The following is a 7,910-nucleotide window of genomic DNA, read 5'->3' as shown; positions in this document are numbered from 1 at the left end:
CTAGAATAAGTTTTTTCATATAATACTACTTTCAGTTCTAATTATAAGAGTTAGTTGATTAATTTAAATATATTAATGAAATAAGTTAAATTAGTTATTTATAATAAATAGGTGTTGTTTTTTCTAAAATATCCTTACTAATCAAGTATATTAGCTAGAACTATCATTGTTAGAAGGACTATTTTGAAAAAAATGCATAAATATTAAATACAGAGTAGATTAGAGTCTTATATTTAAGAGCAAAATAAAATTCAAACGAGATTTTATATTAAGAAGCAGAGGCAGTATAATATATGAGTGAACAATTTAACTAGCCGGAAACTTTAATAACAATTTTTTTCTGGGTGTGCGTGAATTTATATTAAGCATAGGAAAAAAAAATCCCCAAGTGAATGGTGCGGTTCAAATTAAGTTCTTTGTCCTAAAATCCGAACATTGATAATGGCTCATGAACAAATCAAAATCGACATTTTCATCTGTTAAAGATCAATTCATCCCATTAGGTTGTAGAGTTACAGTTTGTAAAAGAGAATTAATGCATTTTTTTAAAGGAAAAGGGAAGAAATTAAAAGTGAAGTACACAGATTTTGACTTGCTCTTAATAATTAAAGGACAAGGAATGCTGAAGTCTTCAAAAGCCGCAAACTATGGATGATGAATGGGCCTTGATTAAAAATAATTCGCTGGACATTATTGTCAATGGCTTAGCTGTCTCCTTTCGTACGTCCTAGTCAATTATGTTAGACTCCACATTAATTAATGCCAATTCAACATTATAATCAATTAATCATCTCTATCGGTTGCATGGCCAATATGTTATCCAACATTATTAGTCCTTTGTTCATCTTGAGCTTTATCCTCGCACTTTAATTTTAGACGGAATTCTCAAAGTTTAAAGTTCATCCTTTCCAGTAAACTCTATTATAAGAAAGAGTAAATGAGGCAATTTTCTCGGAATAAAAAATGGTAAAAAAAAAGAGTCAGAATTTACCCGGAAAAGCTCAAGTAATGATTATTTCACAATGCAGATGAATGGGGATAATATTTAAAAAACAAATGCAGTTTGAGGGCAGCGTCAAAATTTTTGGGCTTAGCGTCTTTTCTTTATTTGATTATATTATGAGGATTTGAATCATTGGTCATAACCTTTTCATTATATTGCATCATTAATATATTTTTTTTATATTTTTTCTCGTGCAATGCAATATATATGTACATATAGCACTAACTCTTCTTTTGATTTTTTGGGGGGACAGTCTTCTTTTTCTTTTTAATTGCCAATTATTCGTCTTCATTAATGAACACACGGTCCACCCAACTAGAGGAGCATCATTTTTTTCAGCATTCTATGAATATAATATACACATAAACACGTATTTTCAGCCTCCATTAAGGTCAAAAAATAGACACTATCATATGTATAGCTTGTCAACGCATGCCAAGCCAAGTTTTATTTGGCATAATTAGCACGACTTTGCTTCTAACACAATGTCCTTAGAAAAGTTGCTTAAAAAGTTATATGATATATATAGACCGGTACAAGATTAAGTTTTGGTTATTAATTATTTAAATTTTTTAAAAAAACTTACCTATACTATGAAGTCATCAAGTTATATGATACTATCTCCGATTCTTAATATAAGAACTCGTTTGACTTTAATTTTGATCCTAAATATAATGATCTTAATCCATTTTATGTCTCATACTTATTATTTTTTTAAGGTAACTTTATAATAATTGTAGTTCTAACCAATACACTTTATTAATAAGGATATTTTATGAAAGACAATACATATTTATTACAAATAACTAATTTAATTTATTTTGCTTAATCTACTAGCTCTTATATTAAGGGCTAGAAGTAGTATATATATGTTCAAGTTTGTCCAAAGACGACCGAGTTTGAGACATTAGGCATCGGTTGTCAAAACGTCGTCCTCAGATCAACTTGGTTATAAATTCGTGTCGGCATAGCGAGAGTAGTTAATTAATTAAACAGTAAAACGAGTTGATTTTCACGCACGGCATGGTTTAGTCCCTTTTGGTTTTTGTAACTGTCTTTCTTTCTGACGAACAAATTTGTTTGAAGGATTGGAGTATGATCTTCAGTTGTTCGTTATAGCAGTTAAAATTATATATGCATGTTCTCTCCCTCTATGTTGAGCCTTTCATAATATCCTCCAAAATTATGAAGTACTCCCTAAGTCCTTAATATAAGATTTATTTAACTAATTTGATTAGATTAAGAAAGTTAGATAAGTTAGTTAATTACAAAAAAAATATGACATGTTTTTCCTAAAATATCATAATCATCTTTTTTAATATTCTCCTTTCCTCCCTCACTTACTTGATTATGGTTTGAAAGAGTGTCCATAAGGGTAATTTAGAAAAAACTGATAAATATGAGAAATATTTCTCATATTTATGATCAAAATTAACCTAATAATTAGATCCTATATTAAAAATCAGAGGAGTATATTCTAAAATAAAAGTGTTACAATATGTTGTTATATGCAACTAGAATTCCCTAACTCCTAATGCCTGTAATGTCAATGCACGTCAATATATGCGGCGCACGACGAAGCGGGGGAAAAGACGTTGAAAAGTCAAAACAATTGGAAAAGATCGAAACTTAATATTGTTCATAGTTCAAAATATGAAAATTATGAACAAGAAGAAGAAATAAAAGAGGATGATGGTAAACTCTGTTTCCTTTGTACTAAGAGCAACCCAAGCGGACCCTAGATATGCTTATAATAATTTTGGATAAGCTGTGTGGAAATTTTGAGTAATTAAGTAGGTTTTTAGTGAGTTAATTGTAAAACCTATAAGAATAATACTAGGTGATTATAGTCTCTCTCACTCACACACACACACACACGCATATTGAATGTTTTAAGGATCCAGCCCTTTTTTTTGCCAGAGTTTTAAGGAGCTAGCCATAACACATGGAAACCGAACTCCAATATATACATGGACGACTATGCTTATTTCTCTACTGTTACTTATTTACTTTTAGCTTAAAAAATGGCTACGTATTTGTTTACTTTAATGGCATGTTTGCTTAAAGTTTTTAAAGCAATACAATTAACAGTCTTTACGAATTTTCAAAAGTTACAAACTGACTTTTTCCTTCATAAAGTCCATTGGCAATGCTTCTGTCCGTCACCCAGAAATTTATTGTAGCTGCTGAACATATTTTGATTACTTTCTAATGTAGTTGGTAATGTAGGTTAAACTCGTGAGTCCAATCTGTCAACTTGCGAAAAATGACAAGTTAGAGTTAGCAACCAATCCGTCAATAAACAAGTCTTTTTAGTCTGTACTGTTAAGTCCGCAATCTGTTGCGGGTTGGCCCCCAACTCAGAGGCTGATCGGTATTTTTTTTTAGTTTTTAAATTATTATGATTATATTATTATATATTATATTTTATCTAAAAAATTAAAAAAAAACCTATATAATTTAGTTGGTATTCTCAATCAAATATTTCAAGAAGAAACAAAAATTTCACTATATTCTTTGGATATTGTATAAAAAAATTTAAAAAAATAAATAATTGTTGACATATTGGCCTTGTCGAGTTATTTTTAAACAAGTATTTCTAACCCGGCCCAGGTGGGTTTAACCTACCACAGGCCAACTTACAACCTGCGAGTTGGCATATATTACCACCGCTATTTTCTAATAATAAAAGCTGGTTTGGTTTAGTTCCCAAACAATTTATTTTCAATTTATGAAATTATCTTTTTTCGAACAATGCATTCACCAAAGATAAATTCTGTTATAATAGCTAACTTTTACTAAATCAACTTTTAGAAAATAACTTTTGATAAATCAATTTTTGACAACTTGAAAACCAAATGCATAATAAGTATTAAAAATCTTACAAGATGTTTTATATAATAATATTTTTAACCAAAATAATTAATTAATTCTCCCTAAGGACAATTTAGAAGAAAAATGTTTTTGGGCTTGTGGTGGTAATTTCATCCATTTTTTGAACGATAATTGCCATATACTCTTTCGGTCCTAAATATAAGACCCTTTTCGTAGTGTAAAATGGGTCTTATATTTAGAACCAGATGAGTAATAACTTAATTGGACTTGTCAGTCAAGAAAGAATTAACTACTCTTTGAAAAATGTCAGGTAATTTAGAGGAAAAAGGTTTTTTAGCTTGATATTCAAGTAATCAATTTAAGCGTCAAGTTTTGCGACGGCTAAAACCAGTGAATGGTTGCAGTCGTGTGTTGAATACAAGCAAGGAATAATTCTCTTCAATTGGTTTTTTTCATTCAACAAAATGCATCGTTAATCAGCTCATTTAAATTAAATTTTTAATGATTGAATTAGTAAATTTTCTTATATATTGAAGTTAATGTTTCCAATACAATTAGTTATTGGCCATTTAAGATTTTAAAACTAGCCGTCATCATTGTGTTAACTCCTCTGGTAAGTTCTTCATGGATCCCCCAAAAAAAAAAAAATCGCAGTTAGTTTGACATGATGATTGATGAGTGGCATTGTTTTTTCAACACTAACCAATAAATTCCTTCAATATGATTCAAAATGGATATTTTTCTATCCTTGATTGATTATTAAAAAACAAAATTGAATCAGTCCAGGACTTGTATTACGTAACACGTGCAGAGAAAAGAATTCCAGCAATGATGATGATAAAGGAGAATATTGAATCATTTCAATGTGATTCATTGAGTCATTGTAACTGATTGATTAGAATATTCTCTTGATTGTTGCAATTGAAGAAGGAAAAAAAATACTAATTGAAGGAAAGAATACTTATTTATAGACTATAAACAATGTTTTATAATTAGAACTGGAGATAGTAAGAAAAATGATTGTTGCATAACTAAAAAGGAAAAGGCTATGTTACCAAAAAAGAGGAAAAGGCCATCAATACAAGTCAATGCAATGCCGCCGCCACGCAAAAGAAAAGAAGATATTGGAGACAATATGATGAAGAGATCAAGTTCTAGTTCAACACAAGATTATGAAGAAAGAAAATACAGTGCGCCACCATAAACTTTTTGTACCAGCTATGAGAGAGTTTATGAGCATTTTGTATTTGCTACTTAGCTAACCGAGAACAACCCAATAAACTAACCTTGATCATATATATGAGATAGTATAGGTAAATTTCTTAAAAGTTGTAAGAGGATTGAACGTACAGGAAGATATATTTTGAATTCATTTTGACTGAATTCGTTTCTCTATACTTATCCATTTACTTTCGGTCATTTATCTTTACAAAAGCACATGAACTCACATGATCAAACCTGATGAGTTTAATTCTAATAGTAAAAGAAATATTTGCCATTTTAAGCTTCCTTTTCAGCCCTGTTCAGTGAAGACAAATCAAGGCCATAATAAAATGTTAATGCTCAAACAAAAGCTGAGTTGATGTGTGTGTGTGTGTGTGTCTTCTAAGCCAACGTTCAATTGATGTATTAAAAAAATCATTCAACTATATATATACTACATTCAGTCTTTAATATAAGAGCTAGTTTGTTAATTTAAGTAAATTAAGAAAATTTGTCAAGTTGGTTATGTGTAATAATTAGGTGTTATCTTTTCTAAAATCTTCTGGTTAATCATGTGTATTAACTATAACTATATTTGATAGAATTTTTAACACGTGTAACTACTACAAAGATTACTTTGAAAAAAATATATAAAAATGAGAGACAAAGTAAATTGGGGTATTATATTTAGGATCAAATTTAGAGTCAAACTAACTTTTATGTTAAGAATTGGAAATTGTATTAAAAGCACGGAATAATATGTGTGCGCTCAATATATCGAATAACCTTGTTAAATTGTACCCATTATTCGTTGGTGTTATAAGGTCCCTTTTGTCCGAGGGACAAAAATAGATGTATCCATTCCCAGAGTCAATTAATAGAGTAATATATAGATATGAATGCATTGGGCATAGCCTCATCATAATAATGCACATATTTATAAATAAAAAAGGTTGGATCGTTTTTTGGGCACGTGAAACTTTTAACCATGCATGTACTAAGAAGCAAGATTGGTTTAAAGAAAATAATTAAAATTGCCAAGTCAATTAATCATGTAAGCGTACGTCATTCATTAGCAGCCAAGCATGAACAGTTCTTGGTGATTAGGAAATACTGCATTCGGTCCTAATTATAAGACCTTATTTATAGTTTATAAACAAGATTCTATTGACTGGAGGTGGTAATTAACATAATCCAAAAGAGTTACCTATAGACAATAATACCTGGCATAGAAATTCTGCAGTCAATGGTTCGTGTCTGAAAAAAGTGGGGGCTTCCTTGCCAGCTTATGAGCCGGCTAGGAAGTGACATGAGAAAATAACAATGACTAAGAATAACGATGGATATGGAAATTAAAGTTTGGACATGACTTGTCTGTGTTCGTTTGCGTGTTTAGCTGAATGCAATGAATTATGACATAAATCTTGTCAAACGAATGTATAGAATTTCCATAACCATAACAACTACAAAGAAAAAAAAAGATTTTTGGAGATGAAAACAGAAAACGCCCTCAGAAGGCCAAAAGATTTTTTTTTTTTTAAGTAGGGTGTTGGTTGTTATTATATATTATATATTCATGCACACGAGTGTTATTAATGTGGAGTACTACCTCCAGTTTTAATTATAAAATCTCAGTTGTGGCAAACAAAATCTTATAATTAGAATCAGAAGTAGTATTTTATTTCAAGCTAGTCAACTTTGTAGTCTATAAACAAGATCTTATAATTTGGACCACATATAGTATTTTATTTCAAGCTGATCAACTCATTTCGTAGTTAAGGTAAAATGAATGGATTGAGGTCTCTTCTTTATATACATGGATTTTTTCAAAGAAACACTTATTTTATCATTTGTAATATTTATTAATAAGTAAGAAATATAAGCAAAAACCATAGCTAGCATTCCAATTTTCCGGCTCTAAAGTTTCTCTGTCCTCTATTTTCCAGAGGGGGGAAGACGAAGAAGAAGAGGCTATTGAATTGGCTGGTTGTGAATTTGAAAAGTCAGTAAACACACACACACACACACACAAACACACCAAAAAAAAAAATTCAATTCTACGTGCGTATTTGAAACGGAGATCATGCATTGAAAAGTCAGTAAAAAAACACACCAATTAAGTAGATTTCACATTAAAAAAAGGTAGTATATAAGGTACTCCTCTGGTTCTAAACGTAGTACCTATTTCATAATGTAATTTATCTTATAAAATAAATATTATATTTAGGACCGGAAGAGTGGTATATAAGCGAGTCTTGTGAAGGCGTAACTAATACAAGCACATATATGAAGACCGAAGAGTCTGCCAATAGGTCATGTGGGAAGGCCAAAATTTCCAGTGACGGTGTTCGATTGACTGGAATCTCGCATATTGTGAAACTTTGAATCTACGAATCCATCAATTGTCTGATAATGACCACAATACATTCTCCATTCCCCTCTAATTTTTCTTTCACATGTTCGATCTTTTACTTGACTTTAAATATACTACCTCCAAATATAAAATTTATTTAACTAATTTGGATAGACAAGAAAAGATAGTTAGATTAGTTATTTGTTAAAATTATATGTTAATTTTCCTAAAATATCCTGTTAAATTATTTGGATTGAAACAAATAGGTTAGTTTGAATAAATTATATATAAAACAAAATAGATTATGACCTTGTATTTAGAGCTAAATTTAAACTATCTAACTAGTAACTTTTATATTAAATACTGAAAGTAGTATATCAAAGCAAGTCTATGCCTTAAGCCCCGAGTGCCTAGATTAACTAGTTGGAGTTGTTCTAGCTTAACCACAGGTCTCAAGTTCAAGGCGTGGGAATGCAACAGTATAAGGGGCTAGGGTCTCCTTCATATAGGGTCGAT

The sequence above is a fragment of the Neltuma alba genome, unplaced genomic scaffold, assembly GCF_004799145.2.
Source record: "Neltuma alba isolate B1F8T4 unplaced genomic scaffold, ASM479914v2 tig00013395_pilon, whole genome shotgun sequence".
Taxonomy (NCBI): Eukaryota; Viridiplantae; Streptophyta; class Magnoliopsida; order Fabales; family Fabaceae; genus Neltuma; species Neltuma alba.
This window is presented reverse-complemented; position numbering follows the sequence as displayed.